This window comes from Sinohyriopsis cumingii, chromosome 9 (assembly GCF_028554795.1).
Source record: "Sinohyriopsis cumingii isolate HCF-2022 chromosome 9, ASM2855479v2, whole genome shotgun sequence".
In the NCBI taxonomy this organism is placed as follows: Eukaryota; Metazoa; Mollusca; class Bivalvia; order Unionida; family Unionidae; genus Sinohyriopsis; species Sinohyriopsis cumingii.
This window is the reverse complement of record NC_142969.1, coordinates 62,681,706-62,696,865: the sequence shown is the minus strand read 5'-3', so window position 1 is coordinate 62,696,865 and position 15,160 is coordinate 62,681,706. Positions and strand designations below refer to the sequence as shown.

General features: G+C 35.1%; 1 long non-coding RNA gene across 2 annotated transcripts in view; it reads left to right on the top strand.

Annotated features, from left to right (window-relative positions):
- The first annotated feature begins 1,242 nt into the window (after positions 1 to 1,242).
- The window catches only part of LOC149791914 (uncharacterized), a 42,894-nt gene continuing 28,976 nt past the window's right edge, over positions 1,243 to 15,160 (top strand). The window contains exon 1 of one of the 2 annotated variants that reach the window (XR_016423228.1): positions 1,243 to 1,376. This is a non-coding gene — a long non-coding RNA (uncharacterized LOC149791914). Of the gene's footprint in view, positions 1,377 to 6,449; positions 6,516 to 15,160 lie in introns of those variants that run through there. The other variant, XR_016423229.1, reaches the window with a different exon arrangement.

The following is a 15,160-nucleotide window of genomic DNA, read 5'->3' as shown; positions in this document are numbered from 1 at the left end:
AGACTGTCTCAGCGTGTGCAACGAAGACCGAAACAAACACATTCTAAACATAATCTTAAAACATTTTTAGTGAAAAAAAACGGGTTCAGTCAAAATGTTATAAATTCACAATCTTTATCTCAATGTCTGGTAATTTGTACTATTAATGAATTATAAATAGATGCTTTCAAATGCTAAATACAATATTCAAAAGTAAATGTGATTTTAATTAGTATTCGTATTTATCGGTGATTTAACGATTCGTTTCGCCGTTGCCATGTTTGCAAAATGAAAAAGTATAACAGAGGGTGGCATTTTGTAGGTTTCGTTTTGCACACAAATATGACCGTTTCATTAAAATACATATATTTCCAGAAAATGAGATGTAACTTACGCTAGCGTATCGTGAGCTTCCTAATGTCGTCCGGGCTAAAATAAACTATTTATATCCTTCAAATGTCTGGTAATTTGATTTTGTATACCACTTACAAGGGCACTATACATAACAAATACCACGCAGCATTTTATATTCAAATTAAGTTATCCTACATATTCTTACGTTTACCACCACACATAGATCACGTTATCCTAAAGGCCATAGCCGTCAAATTTGGCATGGCACTGCGGCCATTTCCTTTTATGGAATTGGGTAATATGATTAGAAAAATCTATACCTTGAAGGTAAGAGTTAATGAAACAAAGAAAAGAAAAGAAAAGAAGAGAGATTGGCTGTATTCTCATGTTATAGTCATCAGTGTGATTTGATAATAAACAATACAATAACAAAACAAAAACTGATTTTTTAACCTCTAATAACATTCAATATACATGCACGTTTTTGTTCTAAATCTAATGCGGCGAGCATTCTGATATTTGCACCACTTTTTCTATGTTGAAACACTATACCAGGTCCATCTGTGCAAACTGATATTATTGGCAATATTGAATTTCCTTTAAATTACTGGGTAATCCATATTTGTTTTAGAATGTTCAAACAGAAGAGACAACTAAAATAATGCACTTATAGAAGACAACCTATGGTCACTAAAACGTATTTACCTACTGATGGACTGAATGACAGATCAGCTGGCTTGTGTTTTCAAATATACATTCCTACATAGCTGTCAAAGCATACATACATGTAAGTAAATTTATAGGTGCATATGTGTGCATGTGGTACAGTTGTGTGTGTGATTAGGATTTTTAACGAATCTTTATATATAAAAAAATCAGTCATATGGCTACGATGTCTGCAGTGTGGCAGTTTATAGTGATGTCTAGCACTGGGGCATAATGCCACAGACATGTAGCATGTCCCACCCAGTCACATTATCCTGACACCAGGCCGACCAGTTCTAACACTAACCTCTTAATGCTGAGCGCCAAGAGAGGCATCTGTAAGTACCATTTTTGTAAGTCTTTGGTATGACTCGGCCGGGTTTTTTAACCCACGACCTCCCGCTTCCGATGCGGACGTTCTAACCACTAGGCCACCATGTAGTATTTCATACAATCTTAACAACAGAAATAAACAATAGATAGTTCGAAATTTAACTATAAAGTATAGATTGGTCCTTGTGCATGTTGAATCTCTTTTATGTAAACTACAATTCCCGTGCAGTATGGTATCTACTTGAGCTAAAATCAATAATTAAAAACATAAATAATAGTTACGAAATAACCGATAGTGTTTTATATCCATATCTCATGTTACCCAAAGTGTTCAGTTTTGATGCCGAGTACACAGCTGTAGACAATTAAAGTAGCAATGGTTAAAAAAATATAAACATGTACACGGTTTAAAAAAAAAACCATGCCGTTTAATCGAAACAATTAGAACTTTAGCTTTTCCGCATAACAATCCGCTAGGCTCGCTGAAGAGCTAACATTTATTTTAATGTGCATGTGGTACGTCTTTCGACACGCGATTCTTTTCATGCATTACCTCTATCGACATGAAAATGTTTCATTTGTTGTACGTTCGTTACCTCTTATTGTTTTGAACCTAGCTTTAACAATTTTCCAGTCAAGTCATATCACTACTATGTCTGCATTGTAACAGTTTGTAATGATGTCTAACACTGGAGCGTCATGCTGCAGACTTGAAGCATCATGTCCCACCCAGTAACATTATCCTAACACGATGCCCACCTGTCCTAACATTATCGTCTTAATGCTGAGAACCACGCGAAGCAGCTGCAAGTACCATTTTTGTAAGCTTCTGATAAGACTCAGTCGAGATTTGAATCCGCAACCTCCCGTATCGGAGGCGGATGCTCTAACTACATTGCCCACGCGAGAGTTCTCCCTAGGATTGTACTAATATTGTTTAGTATTGCTGTATAATATGTACATGATGGCCACGTCGATAACGGAACCGGACGTACTGCCTGGAAATGCGCATGGGATGTTCTTGTGGGAGTTATAATGACTAGGAATTTATGCCGTTCCTAACAAATTTTAATACGATGTTTCCTTAAAACAAAATGTTGCTAAATAAAGGATGCAAAAACAAAGATGTCGTTTAAAGGTAAATATATTAGTTTAAACAATTTGTTACCATCATTGTCACTAAAACAAGTGGACTTGTAATTTTGTGTAATAATGCAGTGTAACCATTTCTCATCAACATCTGTTATCCTGCTGTAGCAACGCTACATTCAATGTATACTTTAAGAAACGAATTATCAAAAGAATACACTGAAGTATGTATGTATGTATGTATGTATGTAGATGGATGGATGTATATATATATATATATATATATATATATATATATATATATATATATATATATATATATATATATATATATATATATATATATATACTTACATACATATATATATGTGTGTGTGTGTGTGTGTGTAATTCACATATTGTAATTGGAACAGGGAGTTCCTACGTCAATGACATCCACGTGTATGTTTATGCACACGTTTGTTGATTTTGCAAAAGGTTGCAGGCAGTAAACTCAACTAAGACATATAAACATTGCAGACTAACACACAAAACAGAGCAAGATTTAGCGTTTAATTTCGATAGATCGCTATATGAACTGCGAAAATCCTAACCAGACGGCGCATGACGAAACGATCCGTCTTTATATATTCAAATCGCCGTTGAGTGAGCGTTATACACGGTGGAATAAGGTGTATATCTAGTTATCTACTACACCGGAAGGACAGTTTTATTACGTTTTATATCGTAAAAATATCTAACGAATTTCGGATGCTCATAGGATTACCATCGATAATATTTTTCATTTGGACTATATGAATGGAATTTCTGTATGTTTATATTTTGAATTCAAGTAAAATACATAATTTACCCCATGCGTGCAGAGAAGACGATGACTGAAACACATTTACCTACAGCTAAACTATATCCAGTTACGGAGTTATTATCTGTTAACAATGGTCTAGCTCCTATGTGATCATTAAATGGGACCAGAATTCACAAATCACATGCTCTAGTTCACGGTACTGTGTTGTAACTTAAAACGTTGTTTTTTTTTTAAAAAAACAACTTGTTATCATTGCTAAGTCAAATCAACGTCTTTACAAATCCAGGAGAGGGTTCGATACCCTTTGTTTTTGGTAAAGTGACGGGGGAACAAGGTTGTATTACAAGCAGAAATACGTGTAATAGTGTTTGCAAAGACAAAAAAACGAAAATCTGTGATTTGCATTCTTCTATTTGAAGACACCCTATTCGGTAAAAGGGTCAAGATACAACAATACTTACGTTATCGGTTTTGTGAACAATTCTTATTAATCATCATCTGCTTTATTTTGAGCACAGAAGCTGATTTGCAAGTGAGATCGTGAGTTTTTAATTTGTCTGTGTATATGTTAGACTGTCCAACGCAGAAGCTGATTTGCAAGTGAGATCGTGAGTTTTTAATTTGTCTGTGTATATGTTAGACTGCCCAACGCAGAAGCTGATTTGCAAGTGAGATCGTGAGTTTTTAATTTGTCTGTGTATATGTTGGACTGTCCATCACAGAAGCTGATTTGCAACTCAGATCATGAGTTTTGAATTTGTCTATGCATGTGTTGGACTGTCCAACAAAGAAACACCAGTTCAAGAGGGATAACATTTAGTTGCAATAACGAATTTATACAACCACCATGAATTCACTAGCGAGGAAATTCAGGTTGTCTCTCTTCTGCGTTGATTAGTTATGTCCCTGTTATGGTGGCCGTGTGATGACGTATCGGCATTACCTCTAATTCAATAGATTAATGTTTACACGCTGTGGTTCTTTATAAGCCATATTAAAGGAAATACGGGTTTTAAAGTCAGACAGATGAGTACAGTATAGGGTTTTTAGGATTCAATATTCATGCCAAATTCAAGCTGAAATTTTTTAAACGGGTAGCGAAAATTGTTGATATCTCTTGCGTATATGAAGACATGCAGACGACACTAAATAGGAGGTTATTCATACGGACTTCACGTTCACTAAAACAAAATCAGTAAGGTGATTATTTATCATGCTTATATCAACAACTCTCAGACCTATTAATAGGGTACACTGGTTGATTGGTGTTTTAACCGCACATTCAACACGGCACTATTTGTATTATGACGAGGAAATACGAGTTATGTGACTTTCCCATGAACACGCGTAGACGGCCAACTCTGTCCAACCTGGACGAGTATTGAACTCTAGACATTATACAAAGCTTCTGAACAATAGTTTATTACTATTTTTCCGATCGTAGTTTGAGCTTATATACAATGTATTTAATCTGTTTGGCCAGTTGAGCCTGAGATATACAGATTTCGGCCCATATAATGTTAATAATAGGAATTTCAGTACAAATGCCAATGTACTAGTAGGCAAAGAATGAACGTTGAAAACGGCGTCTCATGCGTGCATGTGTCCGTGTGTATTTGAGATAAAAAGAAATATATATATGACAGTCACTATATACTCACATTAAAGATTGTTCATTGCATAAGTTTCCAACTTTAAATCAAGAAGGCGACTCAGGCTTGTGGTTGTATGCGTAATTGTCCTTATACCAGCAAGTAATTTAAGGGAGTGCACAAATATGTTTCTTCACAAAGACTTTTAAACTGAAAATACCTGGAAATATCACAAGCCAAGCACTCTATATATGTGAGCTTTGTGCCTATTTGGAGGAAGACAAAAGGCGAAATACCTTCCGATAAAAAGATTGTTCCTGACCCCCGTGAATTATTACTGTCTGACACGAAACGGTAAACTACCCTACTTCTGCGTAGAATTTTTTGTATTGTAATCGTTTCAATGTAAGATTGCATATAGAGGTGAACATCGTACTTGCATAACTCTATCAAGGTTTAATTTGAAGTGCATATCCCAAAAGTCGATATGAAAAAAACAAAGAAGGCATTTAAAAAATATGCAGGTGACAAGGGTGATTGAAATCAAGAAACCGGAAATAATCACCGGGGCGATGACACGTTATGGAAAATATTGAAAAGTACACACTGCGGTGGGTGGTGCACTATTTATAGATAGTTCTCGGCTTATGAGCAACAACTTCATATTGGTGATTTAAGATAACGACTTTGACTGGGATTTGTGTTGTTCTTAGTTTTGGCTTATTGGTAATTTCGAGACTTGGAATGATATTTATGTGTCTAATCAATCAATAAATCAATTAATAAATAAATAAATCAATATATATATATATATATATATATATATATATATATATATATATATATATATATATATATATATATATATATATATATATATATATATATATATATATATATCAACCTATTAGAACATAAAGTTCGATAGTTATGTATAACATGTGCTTTTATATTGGATACCTTTAAACTAAATTTATTCCTCTGAACACATGTCTACATAATTCAGCCAAATCAATTTGATTTACTCACCTGTAAACATATCTCTATTCTTTAACGAAAGACATGTCGTTTAGATAAACCACATCTCACAATATTGAAATACGTCTAATCACAATTATTCCCAGAAGGCAAATGAAACAAACTATACCTTCCCTCCCGGTTATCAGAAGTCACTCGGCAGATTTATCACACATTAAGTATGCAGTATATTAAATCTATAATAAATTTTCTTGATTCCTTCATGTGCACAGAGAGACTTCAAGAGACACTTAACAGTGCATTCCTGTCCCGAACAATGTCTTTGGCGGGACAATGCTTTCAGGTAAACAAACTATTTCTACTTGTGATTGTACTTGATGCAAAGAAATGAGCTCGACAGCAAATAAAATTCTTGTAAATTCATCAGATAAGAAGGTTATTACACACACATATATAGAAATAAGGCAAATTTTCATTGCAAACGCCATGTGGGGGACTTCAGTTATATTTACAACTGAAACAGGTCGAGACACGTAGCGATGGAAATCAGTGCAGATCTTGTGATCAAAATCATGTCCAAAAGAAAACTATCGTCAGGAGTAAAATGTGCTACTATTATATTGTTCATAGTCAAGTCATCTTGTGTGCATATGGTTTAGGCGAAAGAGCTACGTGCACAGGTATATACATAATTATAAGATAATTACGAATGAGTTGATATTTGTTTTACTTAATGAAGTTGTCTGGAGTACAGAAAGTTAAATTATTGTATCCAGTAGAAATAGGAAGTAGTTTTAATAACGTTCCAAATAATACCAATTCAATAATATTAACTGATACGAGGGGCAGACAAAAAGTTTTGAATATTAGTGCCATGTACAGCTAAGCTCTTTTTTTAGCGAACAGTATCCCCTTCAAATAATTCCATATACATCTTTACACATTCGCAATCTGATTATCCATTTATTTGCAAATCCTTCAGAACATGGTCCAGCCAAAAATCGTTTGAAGCTAATGCAGGGTTATTTGGAGGATGTAACAAAATTTAGATACTGTTCACCAACAGGTGGTCTGTAGCTATAGCTAATTCATGCGCCGGTGCGTTGTCATGAAGTAAATGAACACCTCAGGTTCCGTTCACGGATTGTTGGTTTGGTAGTGCTCTACAACTTGCGGCAACATGTTAGATACATAAAAGTTGCCCACTCATACTAGCTCGGTCAGACACAGGTACCTGGACTACCTTCGATAAATAATGCGTCTTATACTCTCTTAACATTTCGACTACGTAGAGCGATTTGTAATCTCTCCCTCCTTGTCTCCATTCCAAATTTTATTATTTTGTTTTTCTTAAGTCTGGTGAAAAAAATTCTATGCTTCATCACCTGTGTCAATCTCATTGAAACATACCTCTTTCTCCCTTTTAGTATTTGGCGATTCAGTATGTTAATGTTTTTCAACAGTGGCCAATAAATGAGGAACCCATCTTGCACAAACCTTTCTGAGCTTCAACTGATTTGTTTAGCATATTCTAAATAGCTGACGAATATGAATGTAATAAGAAAAGTATGTTTCTTTTGTATATAATTTATAGTCATTTATTGACATGATTGACATCAGGTTCATGGTTCAAATAACTTGGAATAAACAAGTAAGTCAGGACTAGAATTTCGTTGAAAAAGTTAGATATATTGACACATTTTATCTACATTGTGATTGTTAGAACTATGAGAGGATTCCTTTTAAAATAGTATTCATTCAGTAATTAAACCATTAAGTTAACTGACATTTTTCTTTTAAAAGTGCATGCTTGTCACAATGCCTGTGGTTATTTGACATCGCAATAAATTTGATATCCACTTGTCAAAAGTGTAAAAGAGTTGCAGATTTGTATATGTATTTAAATAAGAGTGAAATAGTTCAAGAATTATCCATTAAACATATGCGTTACATACGTTTTGCATTGCAGATGTGAGACATATAAGACCTTTTTCCATTACATTCCAGGATTTTATAAATCTGCCCACATTTATTTATTTATAATTAGCTATTGATCACGAAATAACCACAAAGGTGATAAGTAGAGAACATCTTGTCCGATTAATTAAAAAAGGTGTACTTCCTTGCTGATGAAAGAAATTATGCTATAGTATTTAGGTGCTTTTAAACGGTTAAAGACCACAGATCCTTAAACACTTTTGGAAAACAACAAAAACATTTTCGGAATCGACACATTCTTCAAATTCTATTTCAGTACGCAAATTGAGAAGTACGAATGTTTCTTTTTGAATTAATAATAAAACTAATTTATTAAATGAGCAGTACCTTTCGATTTCACTTATTGATGAGTGTAATGTTTCCCTCCCTTGTTTAGAAAAAGATTCTTTCATACCCCGAAGTAGATGACAATATCATAAGAGAAATCATTGATACTACTATTCGAACACTCGCAAAATATTGCATTGTGTGATGTATCATAAGTTTATTGTCGGTTCTGGCACGGAGGCTTATTATGTTAAAGCAAACAATCCGGGTAATCTTATAAAATGCTTTGAAAACTATTTAATGGTAAACATATAACCCTTCTGCAGCATGCTTATTCACTTTTGTTTTAAATATAAATGTCGGTGTACCACAATGATCCGCATTAAGGCCGTTCTTGATTCTAATTTACGTAAACGTAATTGCTGTTGTTGATGTTGTTGTAGGGTTAAAGGCCATTTTTCAGCACACGATAGGCTATACATGGCGGCCAGTATTAATGGTGGAGTAAGAACCAGGGAAAAGCCCGGAAAGAACCACCGACCTACGAGAAGCTACTGGCAAGCTTTCTCACATACCCACACTGGCCGAGCCCGAGACTAGAACCCACGCAGACAGAGGTGAGATGGCAGTGATCCGTGACGGAGAACGCTTTAAACCATTCGGCCACTCAGGGCCCTAGACATAATTGCCGATTTCTGCAAGGCTATGTCTCCTGTCTGTTTGCAGAATACTCATTTCTGCTAATGGTAATGATATGGAACTAGTCATTAATAATGATCTAATAAAACTGCACGAATGGTCCAAGCAATGACGTTTAAAGTTTAATCCAGACAATAGTGGTTGATTTTCACGAACACGAAAGTATCTAATATTCTTGAACATTTTTTTTGCTTAAAAAAAAAATATATATTTTGATCATGTGTATGTAGATTCTCATCACAAGCCTGGGTTAGCATCTAATATAAAATGGATCTGTCATAATGATATCATCTTTAAAACAATATCATCCCCAAATGCCAGCTTTAGCAAGCAAATTATATCAAATCTAAGGGTGGAGTTTCATTGATAGGTCCAGAAAATCTTGGAAAACCACAGGCTGAAGCGGCAACAATAGTTACAGGACTTCAAAAATACATGAGCAGACAATCTCTGTTTTGCAACATGGCGGGGACGTCTGCAAACTAGACTAAACTGACATCAATTTCTAACACTATAAAATTAAAACAATGCAAACTCAGGACAATTTCAATGAATTAATATCTCCCGCTGTGTTAGAACAAGCACATTATAACATTTCACTTGCTATTTCAAGCTAAATTCTACCAAATCATCTTATGGTGCTTTGTGTAATGTAACATGTCTTAAAATGCTCTGAAAAAGTGTTTAATTCCAAATATCGACTCAATAAAACGCCTTCAAATACTTGACAGTGTCCTTACTGGATTGCATTATTAAAACCTGAGTTTTACTTGCTGACACCCCATTTTCTTCCTGAGGTAGAATATAAACCACCCGTGCATTTCTTTCTGTTCGGTCCCAAGTATATAGTCAGCAACGAAATGGGTTGACGAGGAAGCTACTCTCAGTGCCATATCCAGCTGTTAATTTAGATCTAATGCTTTCGGGAAAGGGGGGTACAAATGAAAACTGCAGAAATCTAGAACATTTAAGCAAATATTTAACTGATAACTTGCTCAAATATCGAGTGCTGTCATTGTGCCCCTCTCCCCCCACCCCGGTCTCTATATCTCCTGTTACCTTTGCTAAACTGTTGTTATATTGAAATATGTTGCTATAATTATATCATGCAGGTAGAGGGCTAACCTAGGTTGTTACGACTTGTAACCAATCCCATTGTATCATATTGTGACAATAAAATATATTTTAATTGAAGGTTTCCGGTTCCGATGCCAAATAAGGCAGATGCAATACGTGCACTTTTGAATTTATTTCAACTCTAAAGGGTCGCTTGGTAGGATTCTCTCTTTAAGGCCGTTCGGTAGGTTTGTATCTTGTTTTAAACGGCTTTAAAGCAATGGTCTGTTGACAAAGTCACCCCGTCACGGTCATATATCTTTTCATATTGCCCACGTTTTGACAGCCTTTGCTGTGGATATTCTAGATAAGGGATTTGAATATTTGTCAATGGACAGTAAAGATGTTTATCGGATTTAATGTATCTATTACGGATCGCCTCAAGCTTGGTTACAGACATTTCAAAGTGACCACACGAAGATCACAGCCACTAATATGGTCATGTTAATAATCACTTATGCTAAATAGACATCCGGGCAGTTGATTAATCTATTTCTCGAAGGTACCTAGAGTGCAGACTTGTCCTTTCCTTGTACTAGAAGGTGGAGAAGTCTATAAGGACATCGTTCCTTTGTACACCAGGTGGCTTAACACCTGTGATGGTTTATGTGACCCTAATGCCATTTACAAAAGCAATTTATAATATAGATGACATATCTCTAGTATTTGATAATGTCAACTTTGCCATCAGAAAGTCATACAAAAGTGATAAAATAAGAGCAGAGGAATATGCAGAAACAACTTTTCGTGGGAGAACACAAAGTTGACAGAGTTCGTTTTGGTATTTTACCTGGTCGAAATAATATTGTTCTGAGATTTAAAAATATGAAAACGAAGACTCCAATATGATTCCATTCTGGTATGCCCTGAGGCATTGAAAGTATGTGAAAATGTAATATTTAGTTCACGATTTTGATAAAACCTATTCAACGAACTACATCGAATGATACCTGATATTTTCGTATTCAGACACGAATAACAAGCAGATACCTTATGTATGGATTGGCACAAAGTCATAACTAGTCATTTCTGAGTTTAATTGGTAAGTAAACTGTATCCTGTCATTGTTGAACTATGCACACACACACACACACACACACACACACACACACACACATGTGTATGTATGTATGTATTAAGAAAAATGAATCAACATAAATAATTAGCTGCCACAATTAAAAGGCCATGGATCTGATACAAATTAAAAATGACACTCAAGAAAATATTTTATATAATATTCATCATTAAAAATAAAGTCGGGGTGGGGGTGGGGCGGTTGAAGGTTATGTCAAGTACATTCACGCAATTAGGTAGAAAAGAGTGAAAATGATGAAAAAGTACCAATATTACTTTGCAGCGCCCATTAACTTAGTCCTAAGTAGAGTCGTTGGCTCGAGAAATTAGCATACATACATAAGTTGTTTGGGGCGAGACAGATACTTTTTAAGTTGCTCAACGAAGGCACAAATATAACCGCTCTTATTTGCGAGTACATAATGCTGTCTCTTTTTAACGCTGTCCTCTTTTGTAGTACTGGCGAGATAGATACGCTTTATTCAGACGGTCAAGATACTAAAGAAAATGCGACCTTTCTTGCTCAAGTACGTTCTCAGTCATCCATCCTTGTAGTGCAGTCCCTCATTGTGACTGTTCATATTAAGTTTTATCAACCGCATAATGTGCCATTAAGATTTTATCGTGGCCATGTGGTTGTATACCACCAAGCATCCAAGTTCTGGCCGACAATAGTCTATTACTATTTAAAGACTGAGTGTAACACCGGCCCAACAAGACGACTATAGCATTTATCATCACACAGTTGTTGAGATGAGAATGGCTGTTAACACCGGTAGAGCAATTGTTATCTTGTGCAGCATATGTTCTTCTCTAAGCATTTATACAGCGGAAAATAAATCACCTTTACGCCCAAGCTTTTATTAGCATGGCGAAGCTGTGAGCGAAATTAAGTGCATGAATTGGCGAGTATTTTAGTCTCCGCTGTAGGTTAATGGTGTTTCGGGTTCGAAGATAAAAAATAGACTGTGTCATCATTTATGGCAGCAATAATATTTCCAGAACTGTACGAGTATAGAAGTGTATCGGACAACAACAGGTTAAATATGGGAAACTAAAATGCATTTGATAAGACTAGCAATTTGTAAATACATCGCAGAACACACAACAACAAAACAACCAGCGTAAATGTAACTTTTAAAAATGCAATTACGAAGAAATACGGCCCTAATTCTGAATCTATCTACACTATTTTTGCCCTGGTCAAAAAACATTCTTAATCATGCAAGGCAGGAACAATATATGCTATTGCATGTTTATTTCATTTGCTGGCAGCAGACTTGCACGCACTTACTGTGTACCTGGTCGGCATTTTGCCGATTTAAAAAGGCGACAAGTTTCAAAATTCGCCAACTCGTCTACGATAGTAATATACATTTTACATGCTGATGCCATTTCGAAGACGAAAATATGAGAGAAAGAAAAAAAAAAACAGATATGTAATGAGAGACAAAGGTACATATACAAAATATCGTCTTACCTACAAAGGCAGATCATAAATTATATTCAAATGTACATATATTCCATTAAATGTATCTCCAGAAATTGAAACAATGGCAAAAGACCTTCAAACTGGAGTCAAGTAATCAGAGTGCCAGATTCTAATATATGAAAAACAGGAGTTCATAGGCTGGCAAGGAAATAATATTCGCACGATATGTCTATACAGATTACGTCGGACTATTAAATATCACAGTGATATTTTATGGACTAATTTTCCATATATCATGGCTCATTAGTGTGTAACCTTCACCGCATATAATATATTGTCCATAATTTTTTCATCTGTATAATTATCAAATAAATTAACTGTCAGGCTTTGGTTTGTCTCACGCTGACACAGGTCCGCCATATTTTAATCTTGGGGTGATATATATTTTCGAGGTCAACAGTCCTGACGAAATTCGATATTCATGAAAAATACGTGTATGAAGAAGACAAGAATTTGTTACGACTACTCAGATATCCCTGATTAAAATTCATATGTATGTATGTATGTATGTATGTATGTATGTATGTATGTATGTATGTATGTATGTATGTAATGTATGTATGTATGTATGCATGTATGTGTTTGTATGTATATAGGTAGGTAGGCACGTATGATTGCAATGATTGATGGATCGCTGAATGGACGAATAAATGGATGGATGGAATATATATGTATAAAGTGCATACATACTTGTGCATCGATATGCATACATGCATGCGTGTATTCATCTATGTATGAACATACGATGGCATGCACCTAAGTACTTTATATGTGTGTATGCCTTTCTGCGTACGTATATTACCAACATAATTTGCCCTTTCTCTTTTGCTAGGAATCTTTTCTTGTGATCTCGTTAAATAATAATAATAATAATAATAATAATAATAATAATAATAATGATGATCATAATAATAATGATGATGATTATAATAATAATGATGATGATTATGATGACAACGTCGACGACGATGATACCATTCATTATATTTGATGCTAGGCTCTAAATAACTATTTCTGTTCGATTGAGCTTACATGTCTTTGAAAACTTTGAAATTTTAGATTTGGCGAACTATATAATCATCTGTAATCTTCACAAAAGAGATTTTATCTATATTCAAGGTTTATTAATCTGTACCGTCAAGTATACTGTCCCACCAAGAGTTACCAGTGTTTACTGTCAGCGATACTGGCCCACCAGGAGTCACCAGTGTTTACTGTCAGCGATACTGTCCCACCAGGATATATCAGTGTGTACTGTAAATTATACTGTCCAATACGAGCTATCAGTGTTTGTTGTCAACTATACTGTCCCACCAAGAGTTATCAGTGTTTACTGTCAGCGATACTGTCCTACTTGAAGTTATCAGTGTTTACTTCCAAATATACTGTCCCACTTGAAGTTATCAGTGTTTGCTGTAAACTATTCTGTCCCACCAAGAGTTATCAGTGTTTACTGTCAACTATTATGTCCCACCAGTAACTTACCAGATTTTATTGCCAACTATTCTGTCCCACCAGTGGCGATTTGTTTCGAGAAATATATTCCTATGAATATTTCTTATAAGACTCGACTATTTTGAGGGCATCATCAGATTGTATATAATTAAAATCCTGATAAACTATTGATTATTCTTTGGAAGAATAGTTTTTTTCGTTTTAGAGTACAGATACAAAATTCAAAATAGACAATGATTGATATATATCAACATTTTTCCAGCAGTGACAGTCTATTGACAAGAAATAAGTAAAACATCCATTTCGAAGACAAAATGCCCTTTTCGTGGCAAGTATCCTAAATTTGTAATAAACTTAATAAGATTAAATGCAATGTGGGAATTTGTTCCATTAAAGTAAGTTCCAAAGATTGGACGGGGGGGGGGGTCTATGCAAACGTGGACGAATATATGCCAATGGCACTTGTGGGAAGGGAATTATTGAAACGTTCATATCATGTTTGCACATTATTTTGTTTTCTTCATCAAGCTCTCGATCACAACAGTTTGTTTAGAAACAAAGCACTTACCAGGATGTGACGTGACCTTGATTTCATTCGTAACCCATAAACCATAGGGTAAAATCCAAAGACTCCCCGAATGAAATACATCTCCACGTAACTGGTGAAAAACAAACACTAAGCGAACCCTGTAACGAATTCGATTTTAAAGAAAGAAATTTATCACAATTCAACGCCAACCCACTGAATTCATTATCCTATCCTCTCTGATGGAACCTTTATTTTCTTCTGAACATCGCCGCCTCAGATCACGTGACCATGACGAAGCCAATTAAACAGGTCTCGAGGCAAGCTATTCTCTTACACAAAACTCATAAAAATCTCTTCACATCTCTTTGTCTGGAGACATAGGCCATAAACTAGCTACATTATGGTGTTGTGCTAACTTTGCTGAATACGTTGAACATGAAATGCTACGTCAACGAAACATTAACGACGCAGTCCGTTTGACAGCCAAAGGGTAGCCTGAAACTTCAAATGTAAATAACATCGTTGACTTTGCCCCAGAACTGAAATGGGCTATAAAATGTCAAACCCCACAATTTCTCCTGGGTAAATATGCTCCTGCAACATATGCTCACTGTTTAAAGAGAACAAATAAAATCCACGAATAGGAAAAATGCATATATATCTTGAGTTGCTTGATTCGGACATTTTATGAGAAA